This window comes from Pogoniulus pusillus, chromosome 19 (assembly GCF_015220805.1).
Source record: "Pogoniulus pusillus isolate bPogPus1 chromosome 19, bPogPus1.pri, whole genome shotgun sequence".
In the NCBI taxonomy this organism is placed as follows: domain Eukaryota; kingdom Metazoa; phylum Chordata; class Aves; order Piciformes; family Lybiidae; genus Pogoniulus; species Pogoniulus pusillus.
The window spans coordinates 11,127,248-11,145,769 of record NC_087282.1 but is presented as its reverse complement, the minus strand read 5'-3'; the positions used below and the strand labels follow the sequence as shown (position 1 = coordinate 11,145,769).

General features: G+C 55.4%; 1 long non-coding RNA gene across 1 annotated transcript; it reads left to right on the top strand.

Annotated features, from left to right (window-relative positions):
• The first annotated feature begins 1,105 nt into the window (after window positions 1-1,105).
• On the top strand, window positions 1,106-13,689 carry LOC135183909 (uncharacterized). Its single transcript, XR_010305768.1, has 2 exons — window positions 1,106-1,346; window positions 12,771-13,689. It is a non-coding gene; the product is annotated as an uncharacterized LOC135183909 (long non-coding RNA).
• The last annotated feature ends 4,833 nt before the right edge of the window (window positions 13,690-18,522 follow it).

The window sequence follows — 18,522 nt, the reverse complement described above, 5'->3', positions numbered from 1 at the left end:
AAGGTGGGCGTTCTGCTTCGGAGAGATGTGGGGCTTTGATGGGGCACTTCAAAACATTCTCTTCTCAGCTTCCTGGTGCTTCCTTGGTGACAAGTGGAGGCTGCTAAATCCTGTGCAGGAGGTTGGAGAGGGTTAGAAAGCTCGGCCTGTCTGTAAGGGATAGCAAACAGAGACTTCCCCTAGCCAGTACACTTGGCAGGGCTTCTGCTGTGCTCCAGACCCTCAGGCTCGGCCCCAGAGGAGCCTTGCCCAGGGTCACAGCAGTGATGGTCACAGTGTGTGGTGTTGGCCATTGTGTGCAGCTCCTCCCTCAGCCCTCAGACTAACAGTGCTGAGACCCCATCCTGGTCTCGGCATTGCCCTTCACCCTAGAATGGGCATCTGGTGGCACAACCTGGATTCAACAACTTCAGTGTGTAGGGTAAGAGCTCAGCTGCAGTCTTGCCAAGTGGTGGCTGAACAGAAGGCTGGACCCATGCAAGGTGCAGCAGATGGAGGAGCCTACAGGCAGGGCAACCTCAGGAAGTGTCCATCTGATGCAGGTTTTAAGTGTTGCCTGAGCTGAGGGGCTGATTCAGGCTCTGTAGTAAGGAGCTCCACGAGCTCAAGGGACCACAGGAGCCTGGCCCACTTGGTGGCTTTAGATCAGCTGCTGCACTTACAAGCTGTTTGCCAGCAAGCAAGAAATCACCTGTGCCAATCAAACCCAGAGGACTTCTACACCACACAGAGGAGAAGACCCTGAGGCAGTGGTATAGGTAAGTCATGAAACAGCTGCTGCCCTCTAAACCAAGCCTGCATTCCTCCCTGATGCTCTTCACCTGAGCCTTCCCTTCCTCCTTTTAACTGCCATGCTCAGGCACTGCTGAGCTCCTCAGAGCAACAGTACCTATCAGCTGCTACTCCTTTGGTGGGAATCTGGTCAGGACTGCAAGCCTTGGCCTGATGACAAGGTTGGTGTCTGGTTTGGTTGGTTTCTGGGGAGGCTGGAGGCAGGGAAGAGATAGTGCAGGGCTTTGACTCAGCCCAGCTGGGCTGAGCTGCCTTGGGCTCGCAGCTGAAACCATCCTGCACCCCCCTAGGCTCAAGGATGACCTCCTCTGCCCCTTGACATCTGCAGGCAGCAGCAGCCTGCTGGGACTTCCCATCCTCAGAGTTGTCTCTTCTCATGGCAGAGGAACCCAGCAGGTGAAGAGGAGGCTCATGAGGCTGCCCCAAGCCTGGAGTCTGGGTAGCAGTGTGGGACCTCTCCTTGCACCTGGACTACCTCCAAGTCCAGGATGGCTGTTGGATTGTCCCAGGACACCCAGCCCAGCAGCTCCAGCTGCTGAGCAGCAGGATATGGGGTGAGTATCATAGAATGGTCTGGGTTGGAAGGGACCTCCAAAGGTCACCCAGTCCAACCCCCTCTGCAGTAAGCAGAGGCATCCTCAACTAGATCAGGTTGCCCAGAGCCTTGTCAAGCTTCACTTTGAATATCTCCAGGGATGAGGCACCAACCACCTGCCTGGGCAACCTGTTCCAGTGTTCCACCACTCTCATGGTAAAGAACTTGTTCCTAAGATCCAATCTAAACCTCCTCTTCTCTGGTTTGAAGCAGTTTCTCCTTGTCCTACCACTACAGACCTTTGTAAACAGTCCCTCTCCAGCCTTTGTTTAGGCCTCCTTTAGGTACTGCTCTGTCTCCTCATCCTGAAAGCAGATATTTGTCAGCACCCTGAGAGCACTGCTGGACAGGAGTGGCCTTTTGGCAAAGTACCCACATGCCCTAACCCATGGCCTCCTGGCCAAGGCTAGAATGGGCTTTGATGAGCCCCCAGTCTGAAAGGAGCTGGTCTGAGCAGCTCCTTGGCTGCTCTCAGCTACTCGTGGGGAAGGGGATGCCAACTTTCTGCCAGGAACAAATGTTTGTTTGCACAGATGGAGAAGGTTACCTGGTTTGGCTCCATCTGAGGAGGGTTATTTACCACAAATATGTTTGCACTGGAGCTGTGACAATTAAGGGCTGCAGATTGAAGCCCTCGCAGCAGATGTTGTCTCAGCAGCCCCCAGGAGGCTGTCACCATCATCTTGTCTTCAGGTGGCAGTGGCACTTGCTTCAGAAACACTTTGGGAAAGGAACCTTCCTCTGAGGAGGGGGTTTGTGTGGTGCTGCCAGTGGAACATTAGGTCCCTGTTTGATGCATTGAGCAGCCTGTACAAATTTAATCAAGTCACATTTGTTCACCAGGATGGTGGGAAAGCCTCACCAGCTCCCAGCACTCAGCAACGGCCTTGGAAATGGCTGGGGGGGGGAGGGGGGGCAGGGTCCCTGCTTGGCAGAAAGCCTTGGAAACAGGAGTGTAGGCACTGACCTCGACAGGCTGGATGGGTGGGCAGAGGCCAATGGGATGAGAATGAACAAGGCCAAGTGCAGGGTTTTGCACTTTGGCCACAACAACCCCAAGCAGCTCTACAGGCTGGAGACAGAGTGGCTGAGAGCAGTCAGGCAGAGAGGAAGCTGGGGGTGCTGGGAGAGAGGAGCTGCAGAGGAGGCAGCAGTGTGCCCAGGTGGGCAGCAGAGCCAATGGCATCCTGGCCTGGATCAGGAGCAGTGTGGGCAGCAGGACAAGGGAGGTTATTCTGCCCCTGTGCTCAGCACTGCTCAGGCCAAACCTTGAGTGCTGTGTCCAGTTCTGGGCTCCTCAATTCAAGAGAGATGTTGAGGTGCTGGAAGGTGTCCACAGGAGGGCGACAAAGCTGGGGAGGGGCCTGGAGCAGAGCCCTGTGAGGAGAGGCTGAGGGAGCTGGGGGTGTGCAGCCTGCAGCAGAGGAGGCTCAGGGCAGAGCTCATTGCTGGCTACAACTCCCTGCAGGGAGCCTGTAGCCAGGTGGGGTTGGTCTCTTATCCCAGGCAAGCATCAAGAGACCAGGGGGACACAGCCTCAAGTGAAACCTCTGCTGTCAGAGGAGGCTTGGTTAGGAAGTGCTTGCGGTGGTGAGGCCATGGAGTCAGCCTTGCTGCGGGTGCTGCTGGTTCCCCTCTCTTCCCAGGCGCTCGTTCCTGTTCCTTCCCACGTTGTGCCTCGGCGCTGTGCTGCCACCCGAGTGAGCTGTGCCGCCAGCCGCTCACTGACTGCTGCCTGCAGCTGCTGCCTGCAGCTGCATGGCAACAGGCACAGCTCTCCTTGCCTGGCGTTTCAAGCCGCTGCCCCTCTCCGTGCGTGTGCCCTGCCTGGGAGACCCACAAAACCAGACCTGCGGGGAGCTGTTCTCCAGGGCAGCCTCTTCCAGCTGCAGCCTGACCTCTCTTCAGCGCTCCCAGCCTCACAGCCGTCTCAGAGGTGACACTTCAGAAGCTGCTGGTGCTGTGCAGTGATGGAGAACCGCCCTGTGCAGTGGCTTGCTCATGTCTCCATGGATGAGAGCTCCTGAAGGTTGGCAGAACACGCAGCTTAAGTCACGGTGGGGGAGGCAGAGGACGTGCAAACCTTCACAGCAAATGCCGTGTGCTGGCCCCCAGTCCTTTATCAGGGCACTGGAGTTTGCCCTGCCCTTCAGTGATGCCTTCAAACAGGTATCTTGGGGAGGTGGTCCTGCCAGAGCCCATCAGCCTCTGCAGACACCCATGGTGGGTACCAAAACATACAGATCTGATGTGTTTGATGTCATCTGCCATGACCTGGGTGTGCTGGTGGATAACAAGTTGTCCATGGCACAGCAATGTGCCCTTGTGCTCAAGAGGGCAAATGGGATCCTGGGGTGCGTTAAGAAGAGAGTGTCCAGCAGATTGAGAGAGGTTTTCCTCCCCCTCTACTTTGCCCTGGTGGGACCTCATCTTGAGTACTGCCTTCAGTCTTGGGCTCTCCAGTTTAAGAGGGACAGGGATCTGCTGTAGAGGGTCCAGTGGAGGGCTACAAAGATGATGAGGGGACTGGAGCACTGCTTGAGGAGGAGAGGCTGAGGGACCTGGGGCTGCTTAGTCTGGACTGAGAGGGGTTTTAATCAATGTCTATAAATATCTGAGGGCTGAGTGTCAAGAGGAGAGGGACAGGCTCTGCTCACTTGCTCCCTGTGATGGGACAAGGAGCAGTGGGTGTAAACTGCAGCACAAGAGGTTCCACCTCAACACAAGGGGGAACTTCAGTGTAAAGGTCCCAGAGCACTGGAACAAGCTCCCCAGAGAGGTTGTGGAGTCTCCTTCTCTGGAGCCTTTCCAGGCCTGTCTGGATGTGTTCCTCTGTGACCTGAGCTAGATTGTATGGTCCTGCTCTGGCAGGGGAGTTGGACTTGATCTCTTTGGGTCCCTTCCAACCCCTGACATCCTTTGCATGTGTGTGTGATCTGCAGTGTGCCATTTGGCATCCACTGCCTCCCCATGGAGCTCTCCCACAGAGCCCATGGAAATACATAAGACATCCCAAGAGCTCCACAATGATCAGGACACCTTCAGTTTTGTATTTTGTTGTTTGTTGGGTGTAATGAATCCCACAGGATTCATTTTGAGGTGCTGGGTCATGGAAGACTTGCCACACAGGAGGTATTGGTGCTGAGGGGACCTGTTTTGGAAGCAGACCTAACCTAGCATTTTGCAGTCACTTTGTTCTCTATCCTTCTCTGGAGAGCTTCCAACCACCCCCCCATGGCATTGTGATCCTGGGCAAGCTGCTGTGGGTGCCCCTGCTTTAGCAGAGGGGTTGGACTGGATGATCTCCAGAGGTCCTTTCCAGCCCCTGCCATGCTGGGATTCAGGAATTCCATGACTGTCAGGATAATATTCCCACAGCACATCAGACGTCAGCTACCAGCAGCTGAAGCCGTCCCAGTTGGCAGCTCTGTGCTGCTGGTGCCTAACAAACTGGCAGCCTGTCAGTAATTAAGTAATTAACCTCAGCCCGCGGAGGCGGTGCCGGGGAAGGGACAAGGGACATGGGACACATCCCTCCTGCCTCTGAAGACTCGCTGTGTGTCCTGATGTGTTTTGGCAAAGGAGAGGAGGAGGAGGAGCACCCTCCTGTTGAATGTGATGTCAGCTGCTGCTCCCTGCGAGCTGCTGGGGCACTCCAGGACCAAACCTGAGCCTGTGCCAAGGGCCAGGCACTGTGGTTGCTGTGCTGGACCCAGGTCAGAGAATCAGATTGGTCTGGATGGGAAGGGGTCTCTTAAGGTCTTCTAGTTCAACCCCCTGCAGTCAGCAGGGACACTGCAACTAGAGCAGGTTGCTCAGAGCCCCAAGCAACCTGACCTGCAATGGTTCCAGGTCTCTCTGACATTGCCTGTGCTCCTTGGAGGACCCACCAGGGTTTCACCTGGAAGAACAAAAGGACTCCCAAGGAGCAGGGACACCTTGCAGCTGTTGCTGAAGCTGTGTTTGGGGTGATCTTGTGGGCTGCTAACCCCTGAACCATGGTGGTGGAGGGTTCCCTTGTCTCCATGAGTCACCAGTGAACTTCTCTTTCAGGCCACTTGCTGGGTGCAGCCAGGCTTGAAGGAAGTGAATGGATGCAGATGTTACAGCAATGTCACCAGCTTTGGGTCGCAGTGGTGCAGCTCAGCAACGGGCAGCAAGCTGCAAAGCAAGTGCCAAGGGGCTTGGGCTGACTGTGCCCTGAGGTGGGGTCTGTGGGGCAGGAGGGACAAGCTGTGAGGATGGTGAGGGACTGGAGATGGAGCAGCAGCTGTAGGGCATGGGCAATGCTCCTGCCTGTCTCTTTGAAAGCTTCTCAGAGCTTTTCTGGCCTGCATTCAGTTGCAGTGACTCCGTTGTTGACTGAAGGGTGGTGGCCTGGCTGTCCTGGGACATAGAATCTGTTAGGTTGGAGAAGCCCTTTAAGATCATCAGGTCTATGGTGGGGGTTATTATTCCCCTGCCCCCCCCGATCAGAAATCCCTTTCATTATGTCCTGATTGATTTAATTACAGACTAAGCACCTTTGAAGACCTATCCTCTTGGGTGACTAAATACTGCAGCCAAGCCACCTGCCCCAGGAGCAGGATGTGCTCCATGGAGGAGCTGCTGGGTTCCATCCATCTCCCTCAGGCACACAACAGTCACAGAGGGATGTGAGAAGTCTCTGCTCCATCCCCTTGCTCAGAGCAGGGCTGCTTTTAACATCACCTTCAGCTTTGAAGTGAGATCTTGGTGCATGTTTAAAGCCTGGTCCCAACATCCTTTGATGCATCAAGACCCACCCACATCAGAGACCAGCCTGGGTCTGCAAACCGGGGAAGATCACACAAGCCCAAGCTTCTGGAAGCTGAGACTGAACTGGTTTATCTGGCAGCATTGCCTCTGGTGGCCAGGGGAGGCTGCACAGAACTGGGCTAGGGCAGCAGCTAGAAAATGGGATTAAATCAGGACAAGGGGCCAGGGGATGTCAGAGCCACAGGATTGGGGGTGCTGGAGTCAATGAGGATGATTAGGGGACTGGAGCACTGCCTAATGAGGAGAGGCTGAGTGACCTGGGCCTTTCTGGTCTGGAGAAGAGAAGACTGAGAGGAGATTTAATCAATGTCTATAAATTGCTGAGGGCCAGGAGGTGGGGGACAGGCTCTGCTCACTTGCTCCCCGGGATAGGACAAGGGGCAATGGGTGGAAGCTGCAGCACAGGAGGTTCCAGCTCAACACAGTGGGGAACTTCTTTATTGTAAGGGTCCCAGAGCACTGGAACAGGCTCCCCAAAGGGATTGTGGAATCTTCTTCTCTGGAGCCTTTCAAGGCCTGTCTGGATGCATTCCTGTGTGACCTGAGCTGGATTGTATGGTCCTGCTCTGGAAGGGTTCTACAGTGTGGCCAGCAGGACAAGGGAGGTTATTCTGTCCCTGTGCTCAGCACTGCTCAGGCTACACCTTGAGTGCTGTGTCCAGTTCTGGGCTCAAGAGAGATGTTGCAGTACTGGAAGGTGTCCACAGGAGGGCGACAAAGCTGGGGAGGGGCCTGGAGCAGAGCCCTGTGAGGAGAGGCTGAGGGAGCTGGGGGTGTGCAGCCTGCAGCAGAGGAGGCTCAGGGCAGAGCTCATTGCTGTCTACAACTATCTGAAGGGAGGCTGTAGCCAGGTGGGGTTGGTCTCTTCTGCCAGGCAAGCAGCAATAGAACAAGGGGACACAGCCTGAAGTTGTGCCAGGGGAGGTCTAGGCTGGATGTTAGGAGGAAGTTGTTGGCAGAGAGAGTGATTGGCATTGGAATGGGCTGCCCAGGGAGGTGGTGGAGTCGCCGTGCCTGGAGGTGCTGAAGCAAAGCCTGGATGGGGCACTTAGTGCCATGGTCTGGTTGGCTGGCCAGGGCTGGGTGCTAGGTTGGGCTGGATGACCTTGGAGCTCTCTTCCAGCCTGGCTGATTCTATGATTCTGTGACCTTGCTGATGTCAGGGAGGACACTTGGTGTGGGACTGCACATGAGGTCCCCCGGACAAAGCATGGAGCTTGGGTGAGGGGTTGTGGGCAGCAGAGGGATTTGGGTGCACCTGGGAGCTTTGTCTGCTGGGGTCCCTTCTTCACACAAAGTGGGAAGCCTGTGCTGTAGTGGTCTGTGCTGCTGGGGCAGGGGCTTGGAGGTCTCTTCCAACCTGGTTGATTCTGTGATTCTATGACTCAGTGATCTCTTTGGGTCCCTTCCAACCCTTAACATCCTTTGTGTGTGTGAGGCCAGGACATCAGGGACACGGGAAGGCTGAAGAAGAAGGCAGCAATGCTCCACCAGAGCCTGTAAGCGTAGCCTGCCCCTTCCCAGGCCTGGATCAAGCCTCCCCCTGTTTCCCCCCCCCCCCCCCCCCCCCCCCCCCCCCCCTTTACAAGCACAGATTGCTGTGCAGCTCCAGTGCCTCCTTGCCCCGAAAAGCTGCTGAGTGGATAAATGGTTTGTGATGGTTGCTGTGAAAACTGGGGCTGGGCAGCAGCAGCAGCAGCAGGAGGAGGAGTTCCCCTCTCTTTTCATTTTGCAAAGTGCTTGAAAATGAGCCCAAGAAATCAGCTGCCAAGTGAGGGGAAATTGTTTGAAGTTATCTGAAGCTGTGAGAGAGAGGAGAAAGGGAGACAGAGACAATCCCGATTTGATTTCTTTCCTCCTTTTCTTTTGCCTGAGGTGCAGTCACTTTCCTTCACTTCAGCTTTTCATCTGCTTTTCATAATAAGGCTTTTACTTCTTTGGTGGCTTGCTTGGGGTTGGGTTTTTCTTTTACTTTTTGTTTGGCAGGTGTTTCTGGGGTGAGGATGCAGCATCCTGCAGGATGCAGATGGGAGATGGGCACAAAATCTTGTGGTGGCCTCAAGCTGGAAATGTTGGGAAGTGCCTGTGCTAAGGATTGTTTTACAGAAGGCAAGAAAACCTTCGTGCAGCACATCTGGAGAAGAGGAGGCTCAGGGCAGACCTCATTGCTGTCTACATCTACCTGAAGGGAGGCTGCAGCCAGGTGGGGTTGGGCTCTGCTGCCAGCAAGCAGCAACAGAAGAAGGGGACTCGGTCTCAAGTTGTGCCAGGGGAGGTCTAGGCTGGATGTTAGGGGAAAGTTGATGTCAGAGAGAGTGATTGGCATTGGAATGGGCTGCCCAGGGAGGTGGTGGAGTCACTGTCCCTTGAGGTGTTCAAGAAAGGCCTGGATGAGGCACTTAGTGCCATGGTCTGGCTGCTTGGCCAGGGCTGGGTGCTAGGTTGGGCTGGATGAGCTTGGAGCTCTCTCCCCACCTGGTTGATGTGCTGCATGAAGGTTTTCTTGACTTCTATAAAATAAACCCAGTGCCACACCAGAGCCCCTGCCACCCCCCACCTATCCCCCCCTGCCCCCCACCCCAGAAGGGATATATTTTGACAGCCCAGGGCTGAAGGCATTTCAGCTGCTACCTTATTTCCTTCCTGGCTAATTCCTCGAGTCATTAATCCCAGCAAGAGTTTTCTCACCACCCGAAACCCTGACCTCCCCCACCCCCAACCCTGATAAATGATTCATGGGCAGCTCTGGCTGAGCCCTGTTGTTGTTTACTGAGCAGCTTTGGCTTTTTCCCTGATGCTCACCGTGGTTTGTGCTGCTTCACTGAGCCTCACCAGGCAGAAAATCATTAACCAAGCTGCATCCTGTGGGGAGAGGTGGGGTGGTGGTGCTGGAGTGAGGAGTTAACTGTCTGGCCAGAGAGCAGCTGCTTCATTTTCAACACTCTGGCACTCCACAAGCATCTTCTGAAGTGTACCAGGCAGCTCCTATGTAGTGATCACAGAACCAGAGGTGCTAAGCCTGGAGTTCTATGCAGCTACTCCCTCCCTCCACCCCCACCCTATCCTTTTCACAGCTTCTCTGCAGCACCAACTCGAAGATGTTGAGTTGTTGGGATGTGTCCAGAGAAGGGCAACCAAGGTGGTGAAGGGTTTGGAGAACAGGGATGGTGAGGAGCAGCTGGAGTTGTTCAGCCTGGAGGAGGCTGAGGGGGAGACCTCATTGCTCTCTACAGCTCCCTGAAAGGAGGTTGCAGAGAGCTGGGGGTTGGCCTTGTCTCCCTCGTATCAGGTGATAGAAGCAGAGGGACTGGCCTGAAATTGCACCAGCAGAGGTTTAGGTCAGACATTAGGACAACTTTTTTTCCTGCAAGAGGCATTGGAACAGGCTGCCCAGGTTGGTGGTGGAGTCCCCATTGCTGGGGGTGTTCAAGGAGTGTGTGGACATGGCACTTTGGGGCAGGGTTTAATGGCCATGATGGTGTTAGTGATGGTTGGACTGGATAATCATAGAGGTCTTCTCCAACCAAAGCAAGTCTGATTCTTCTCCCTGTGCTGTGCTGCTAGAACCTCACACTGGGTTTTTAAATGGGGAAGGAGATAAAAATGCACCCTGGATGTTTCCCTGGCTGGCTCCACTTGTCCAGTCCTCCTCTGTTGACCCTCCTAATGCTCTGCTGAAAGACTTTACCATCATCTGTTGTCTTCTGCATCGTTCCATTTACATTCTCAGACATCAGGTGTTGCAGGTGGCTTGACCTGGCTTTGGACCCCCTTGGCCTTGGAGAGCTCTTTGTTCCTTCACCCCAGCCAGCCCCTCTTGATGTCCCTGCTCTGGGTTCAGCCACGGCCATGGCTCAGAGTGCTGAAGGCAGAGTTAAGGTGAGAAGAGAGGAGCTCACCAGTGGTAAGAAGCTGTCTGAGAAGATGCTTGCTTTGGAAGGAGCTCTCTCCAGTGTGCTCTTGGCTCAGCTGCATGAGGGTCTCCTGATCTCCTCTAGACACAGGTTCCTGTAGAATCTATCCAGGCCAGCCCCAGCTGACTCAGTGGTACAAGGACCAGCTCTCCTCCTCCCAGTGAATGGAGATGAGGGCTGATCACACATTCCAAATGCCTCCTTCTCCTTCAGGACTCATTTTCCTGCAGAGGAACACTCCCTCTTCTGCCGCATACCAAGCAGGCTGCTCCTGCCTCCAATGCAATCAGCTCAAGATCTCTCTAACAGCTTTGGTTTTACCTCTGCAAAGCAGCTCCAGGAGCCCTTGTTGAGGGCTTGGGAGGCTTGAGGGATGCTGCACGGCAGTGTCACGGTGGGCATGAATCCCAATGGCAACCTGCAACCCTTCAGGTGGCTCTGAGGCAGGAGAAGGTGATGGTGCCCCAGAACACACCCCTCAGCGTTACATCCCTGTTTGCCAGCAGTCCTGGGCACGCTTGGAAACCAGAAAGAGGCCAGTTTAATTAAAGCCAACATAAATTTGGGTCTCCTCAAACCTGCCTGGTGAATAATGCATTGCTCTCTAGCCACAAAGAGCTGTAAATCACCCGGGTGGTGGCACTGATGGCAGCTCGCTGCGTGCCAGGAGCAACTGGCATCTAAATCACAGCTGCTGGGGTTCATCCTCAGCTGGCTGCAAAGGCTTCCTTCCCCAGGTCCAGTGAAGAACGTGTCTGTCTCAAACCCAGCACATAATTCATTGCCTTCTAGCTCAAAGACTTGCATCAAAAAGCTCTTCAGAGGGCAATGATTCATTCATGTGCTGGGGATGCTCATGGAGTCACTCATTTGCCAATTAGTGGGTAAAACCCAACCCCATTCATATCTGGCCATTAATTAGAGGAAGTAATTGCTGCTGCTCCCTGTCTCTTCATTCACTCTCATGTCACTTTGGGTTGGCTGCTGCTGGACAGGTGCCCACAGCACTCAGCTCTAATGGGGTCCAGCACTGAAGAAGCTGGGGCTGGGCAGAGGTGGAGGCTTTCAGGCTGCTTTGTGTGTCCATACCATGGTGGGGAGGCCCCTGCCCTTTATGCCCACTCAGATGAGGTGGCTAAAGCCCTCTCTAGGCTGAGTGGGAGCCAGGTGCCAGGCCCAGTAAGAACAGAGCCTGGACAGAAGCCATGGCTACTCCTCACCCACAGCAGCTCAGTGAAGGTGTGATGCTGGCACATCCCAGCTGCAGGAATGGCAGAGGTGGTGAGGAGCAGAGGCTGGAGTCAGGACTCCACATACTTCAGTGTCTGCTTGGGAGTCAGGAGACAAGGGGGACTGTTAATTGAAAGTAACTGTATGGAACCAGAATTAATGCTTTTTAAACATCCACAGTGACATTTTCTTAAGTGGAAATTAAACAGAAATTAAGGTGAAGCCTCTCAAGACTCTCCCTGTTGTGACCAAGAATCTTTTAAGGCTTCAGACTGTGTTAAATGTGAAGAAATGAGGTGGTAGGGATGCACTCCTGCTTTTTCCCTCTCTCTGTCCTGCTGCTCAGGTGGGCAGAGTGAGCTGGAAGAGCTGGTGCTAAGCAGAGATGCCTTTGGGTTGTGTGCCTCCCCTGAGCCCTGGCGTCCCATCTGTGTTTCAAACACCACCTGAAAGGGGAGGGAAGCAGAAATGCTGTCTGAAAGAAAGCCTGGATGAACTGAGGAAGGACATTTCCCCTATGGGGCCCCACATTTCTTCTTGCCTGTCCTTGGGAGCTCCCCTTCCATCCTCCCAGATCCAGGCATGGTGGTGATGCAGACAGAGCTATTTATAGGGCAGGAAGGTATCCACACAGTGACACATGGGTGTCCAAAACTAGGAGGTGAAGTGGAAGAGAAAACCTTCCCTGCACACCTGTAGCACTGTCTTCTGCTTGCTTCCTGGGGGCACACCTGCACAGCAGAAGCTCTGCTGGTGTGGCTGTATCAGCAGCTGGCTAGAGATGCTGCTCACCTCACCCCTTAGCACAGGCAAAGGGCAGGGAGTTCAACAGCCAGCAGCTCAAGGAGCCATGTGTCTGCAGCGTGGGATGGGAGCTGTCAACAGGTGGAGGTCCACCACCCAGGCTGCGGATAGGTGTCGTGGTCTGGAGGGCTTCCCACCTGCCAGCAGTTTAAAACGTGGTTGGAAGTGAGAAGCTGGTTCTTGCCCACCAGGGCAGGAGAGCTTCTGCGGGAGTAGGCTGGACAGGAACCTGCTTTTTGGTGACAGTGCTGATTCAGTTTCTGAAGGAAGTTGCAAGACAGTGCCCAGAGCTGGAGGAAGGTGACAGCCACCCCCCAGCTCCTCTCGCTGCTAGGCTCCTTCGCTCCTCCCCCAGCTTCCAGGGCTGTCCATCTCCTCAGCCAGTGCTATCCAATTAATTAAATATTCTCTCCTACAGATTGTTGGCTGAGGGTGACACATGTTTAATGAACAGCTGCAGGTCCCTAATCACTTTGGCAATTAGCAATGTAATTAGAGCACTTGCAAATGGTTTTCATGCTGATAAAACATGACAGGAGGAGCGTTCTCACTCACTGTCAGCTGCCAGGCAATCTGCTACCCATCTCATGGCAACCGAGTCACAGATTCCTCCACTACCTTTGTCTCCTCTCGTTCAGGTCCGTGGCACCTCCTGGGTTCGAGTGCAGTGCTTCCCAACACCCTTGGTCTGGAGCTGTGGATGGAGAAACCTTGGTTAAGCAGAGGGGTTTGGGGAAAGGAGGTCCGAGGAGCTGTTCCCTCCAGCCTAGCTGCTGCCGACCTTGGCTAGAGGGGCAGGGACCCGTCCCAGTAATGCTTCCCGAGGGGCTGAGCTCAAAAATCCATGGAACTCACTTCTGCAGGAGGTCCTGGCTGGTCTTGCATCACGGTGCAGCTCCTTCCAAGAGGCACTGGCAGACTTGTGTGCAGGTGTGTCACAGACAGGTGCGAGGTCTGGCTCCCAAAGCTTCCAGTGGAGGCTCTATTTCGTTTCCAAGAGTTACCTGCCTCCTCCCTTGCAGCCTGCCAGTCCCTCGCACTGTGCTCCAGTCCCAGAGGACCACCAGCCAAGCCCTCCCTCCTGCCAGCCGCCAGGGCTTGTGTTTGCTGATCAAAACCAGCTTTTGTCCTGTGACTCTGGTTTTAGCTCCTCAACACCTTTGGCTCCCAGGGCTTGACTCTGAAGAGCAGAACCTTGCTTGCTCTGAGCTGAACGTTTGTTTTCTTACCACACAAACCCCCAGCTGAACTGAGGTAGTGTTTGGGAGTCACAGAGCTCCTGAACCAGCTCTCAGGAGCTCCCAAACTGCCCCACTATGCCCACCCCATCGTGCACTTGCAGCCCAAAGTGAGAGCACTGAGCATGGGCCCACAAGGGACAGCAAAGTCTCAGCTGCAGAGACCTTCAGCCAGAGCTGCACTGGGCTGTGCTCCACCTGAGGCCACAGCTACCACCCCTGAGAGCTGCCCCTGCCCTGCGGGTGTCCTGGCATTGATCTCAGAGAAGACAAAGCACCTCCTGCTCCTCAAAGCCTCTCCTGAAGCAGCAGCTCCCATTTTAGGGGCAGCAAGCGGTGATGGAGGAGAAAGCCAGGACACTGTGGGCAAAAACGGGCTCCCAATTTCAGGGGGATTCAGGCCAAACCTGGGCTAAATATAGAACAAGCTGGAGGCTCCTTGGGGCAGGGGCAGCCGTGGTGGGTGGCTGTGCCAAGGCTGCACGTGGCTGAGCTGAAATGACACCGTGGTTTTGTCCCCAGCAGCTCGTCCCCTCCGCTCCCTCTCGTTAGGAGCACGTTCGGCTCATTAGCAGGTGGAGCAGCAGGAAGAAGCTCATTTTGCAAATGAAGATGTTACTCGGGAGAAGTTACTCACATCAAGGTCACCTGCTGGGAGGAGAACAGAGAGCTCTGAACGACAACTGACAGAGAACCAACACAGGACTGCCCTGGTTTTGGTGCATACACTGTCGGAGCCCATGTGTCACCCTACAGCACTGCACTGTCCCAGGGGTGGGGATGCCTCCTCAGGGCTGAGTGACAGCTCTGAGGGGTCCTGCAGGAGCTCTGCCAATGAGTGTTCCCTCAGCTTGGAATGAGAGGTTGAATTTGGCCAGGCACACCTTAGACCATACCAAATCTTACCAGCGAGCTGGTGTCCACTCTGCAGCCCAGTCAGTGCTCCCAGTTGGTGCTCCCATTCCCTGCTCCCAGTTCAGAGGCTCATGGAATTGTTTCAGCTGGAAAAGGCCTCTAAGATCATCAAGTCCAACTGCCAACCAGTTGGTGCTTCCAGTCAGTGTTCCCAGCCTGTGCTCCCACTTCATGCTCCCAGATAATGCTTCCACTGTTCCAAATCAGTGCCCCCAGCTGTGGTGGGGCCAGGGGCAGCTCAGAGCCTCATGCTGCTCTGCCCATTCCACCATCCAAGCACTTCCTCCCTTCAAACCCCTTCCCTGATCCCGTCTGCCCTGACAGTTTAGAGCTGGTCCTTAATTACAGGTAATTAATGAAGGCCTCTGGTGGCAAAGGGACCAGGATGGCAGAAGAGGAATAATGACAGTGTCTCTGCCACGAGCCCTCAGCAGCAGGGGCTGCCCCATGCTGAGTGACAGCAGCGAGCAGAGGCTGATGTCCCTGTCACCAAGCTGCAAAGAGGATTGCCACATGGAACCCCTGGCAGTGCCAGCCTGCCTGCCTCTGTGAATGAGCAAGGGCCAAACCCCGGGCAGGAGAGGCAGGAAAGCAGGGGCCACACGGCTCAGAGTGCCTGAGGAGCAGAGGGAGGGATGTATCACACAGTATCACACAGTATTATCAGAGTTGGAAGAGACCTCACAGATCAAGTCCAACCCTTTACCACAGAGCTCAAGGCCAGACCATGGCACCAAGTGCCACGTCCAACCTTGCCTTGAACAGCTCCAGGGACGGCGACTCCACCACCTCCCCAGGCAGCCCATTCCAGTGTCCAATGACTCTCTCAGTGAAGAACTTTCTCCTCACCTCCAGCCTAAATCTCCCCTGGTGCAGCCTGAGGCTGTGTCCTCTTGTTCTGGTGCTGGCCACCTGAGAGAAGAGAGCAACCTCCTCCTGGCCACAACCACCCCTCAGGTAGTTGTAGACAGCAATAAGGTCTCCCCTGAGCCTCCTCTTCTCCAGGCTAACCAATCCCAGCTCCCTCAGCCTCTCCTCGTAGGGCTGTGCTCAAGGCCTCTCCCCAGCCTCGTCGCCCTTCTCTGGACACGCTCAAGCATCTCAATGTCCCTCCTAAACTGGGGGGCCCAGAACTGAACACAGTACTCAAGCTGAGGTCTAACCAGTGCAGAGTACAGGGGCAGAATGACCTCCCTGCTCCTGCTGGCCACACCATTCCTGATGCAGGCCAGGATGCCACTGGGTCTCTTGGCCACCTGGGCACACTGCTGGCTCATGTTCAGGCGGGTATCAATCAGCACCCCCAGATCCCTCTCTGTCTGGCTGCTCTCCAGCCACTCCGACCCCAGCCTGTATCCCTGCATGGGGTTGTTGTGGCCAAAGTGCAGCACCCTGCACTTGGAGCTATTGAAGCCATCCCCTTGGACTCTGCCCATCTGTGCAGGCGGTCAAGGTCCCGCTGCAGAGCCCTTCTGCCCTCCAACCCAGCCCGGCACAGCTGCTGAGAAGCCAGGCAGAAGACGCTGGCCATGGATGGCACTGAAGTGTCTCCTGACTTCTCCCCCCGTGCTCTGGGCACTGCTCTTCCCCAGAGCCTGGCCAGGGCTGAGTTGGGACACTCGGTGGGAGCCACAGCTCAGCTCTGAGGGTCTGAGGTGCCTGGGCTTGGGGTCCCAGTGGTCCCTGTGGCTCCGTGAGCCTCCCTGGCTGTTCCCCCCAAGCTCCTGGGAACACTTGGCTCCTCGCCTCCCGCGACTGACCCAGTTCCTCCTGGTTGCCATGGAGAACTGGACTCGTTTCCATCTCACAGGCTTCGTGCTGCTCCTGCAGGACCAACTCCGGAGCTGGAGAAAGCTGTGAGGGGCCCCAGCACGGTGCTCCTGGGAGAGGGGCCAGGGGAGCTCTGTCTGCAAACACCGCTGAAGACAGCTCCTGGCTGCCCTTCTCCAGGGAGGTCAATGCATGTCTCAACAGCTCTGTCACATCAGTGACTGTTTCCAGCCCTCCTGTCACACAGCTCCTGCCACATGCATGTCCTGCCGGTGTCTGGCTCTCAGGATGCTGCTGCTGGGGGTGTGGGGGGACTTCATGCTCTGCTTGCACTCCCCTGGGTCCCCAGGAGGAAAAATACATACCTGCTGGCTCCTTTTATTGCATGCTCAGCTGGGGCTTGTGATCTCCCCCCCTTGGTGGTGGTGGTGGGGGGCACATCTTGTAGCACGGCATCACCACCAGCCCTGTGTACCCACTGGTGGTGGCTGGGACATGCTGCTTTGGAGAGCCAGTAACGCTGCTGCCCAAACGCAGCTTCGAGCCCTGCCTCGGAAAGCCAGCAGCACTGCAAGCTTTCTGCTCTCATTTCAGGCATCGTTCATCATCCCACAGCCAGAGCCTGAGCCTCTCTCTGCAGCATGCTAAGCGCTGCTTTGATGTCTCTAATGATCAAGAAGAGTCAATTTTAGGGGCTGCCACTTCAGAGGAGTATTTAAAAATCTCAATTAGAGGTCTATTAAGGAGGACTAATTTGGGGCCAGTTCAGACACTGCAGCACAGGCAGGATAAATGATTTACCCCCACTTCCAGGGTGTCCTCTCTCCACTTACTAAGCTGCTGGGTGTTTCTTTTATTCCCCAACCTGGAGCTAATTCCCCAGTTAAAGGATTTTAGTGGTGCATGGAGGGGCTGCAGCTCTGTGTCCCTGGCCAGGATTATCCCTGATCAGCACAAGCCATTGCTGTCAGCAGCAGGAGCAGATGAGGCAGGCTCTGGCTGTCACTTTGCTGTACAAAAATAGCAATTTGTCCTCCCTCTCTCTGATCTGCAGCTTCCCAGGGATGGGGTGAAGCCCTGGGGCTCCCATGGAGTCAGGGGTGGGAGCTGAGCTTTGGTGAGGGAGGCTTTCTGATTTCCCTGTTTCAGGAACATCAGAGGAAACAAAAAAGCTAAAGTCAACAGCAACCTTCTCCTCAGCCCACCCCAAACTGTGCTGCCAGCCCTCTCAAGCCAGGCAGCAGCTCAGAAGCCATCCTTCACAGGCTTGGGAGGGTCTCCAGAGGAGCTCCCAGCCCTGGAGCATCGAGGCTTTCACCTCCAGCCCAGCAGAAGCATCGAGGCTTTCACCTCCAGCCCAGCAGCATTGAGGCTTTCACATCCAGCCCAGCAGAAGCATCGAGGCTTTCACCTCCAGCCCAGCAGAGGCATCGAGGCTTTCACCTCCAGCCCAGCAGAAGCATCGAGGCTTTCACCTCCAGCCCAGCAGCATTGAGGCTTTCACATCCAGCCCAGCAGAAGCATCGAGGCTTTCACCTCCAGCCCAGCAGAAGCATCGAGGCTTTCACCTCCAGCCCAGCAGAAGCATCGAGGCTTTCACCTCCAGCCCAGCAGAAGCATCGAGGCTTTCACATCCACCCCAGCAGAGGCATCGAGGCTTTCACCTCTAGCCCAGCAGAAGCATCGAGCCTTTCACCTCCAGCCCAGCAGCAATGAGGCTTTCACCTCCAGCCCAGCAGCACTGAGGCTTTCACCTCCAGCCCAGCAGCACTGAGGCTTTCACCTCCAGCCCAGTCAACCGGAGGCAGAGGCAGCTCATACTGGACCTGCCCTGGGAGCCCCAGGCTGCTGACACCCCAGAGCCTCTGCGCTGTGCACACACCTTGGGCAGGCAGCGTCCCCTGAAGACACGACCGTGGCCACCTCCACGTGCTGGCTGCTGGCTGCTTTCTCCCTCTGACTGGCTCCAGGCAGCAATTTCTGTTTGATTTGTGGCACTTGTGACATTGAAGCCTCCCGTGTTTAAAAGCCTGTTCCTGGAAAGCAGCAGCAAAGCTCGTTTCGGCTCCTCATCTCTTCCTCCCCAAGAAGCAAGTTGCCATGTCAGCACAGGGTTTAGATTGCCTGTCACAGGTGCCCATCACCCAGAGCTGCTGTTTCCTAGAAACCAGAGGTTAATGTAGACAGGCACCAAGCACAGCAAGAAGAAAGAGGAAAAAAGCTCCTTGGTGCTCCAGCCAGCACCAGCATCTGCATCCTTGGAGTGGGGTAAAGCTTCCTTGATCTTCCAGGAGATATGGATGGGGAGCTCTGGAGCATGCACAGCTGGGCAAGAGGATGAAAGAGGCATCCTGGGCCTGACTGCACCCACCCAGAGGTTGCCCTGGGATGCTGGCTGAAGGGCAAAGCAGAAGGAAGGAGGGTCCCATGGTGGCGATGATTGGTCTCCTATGTTCAGCCTATGTCT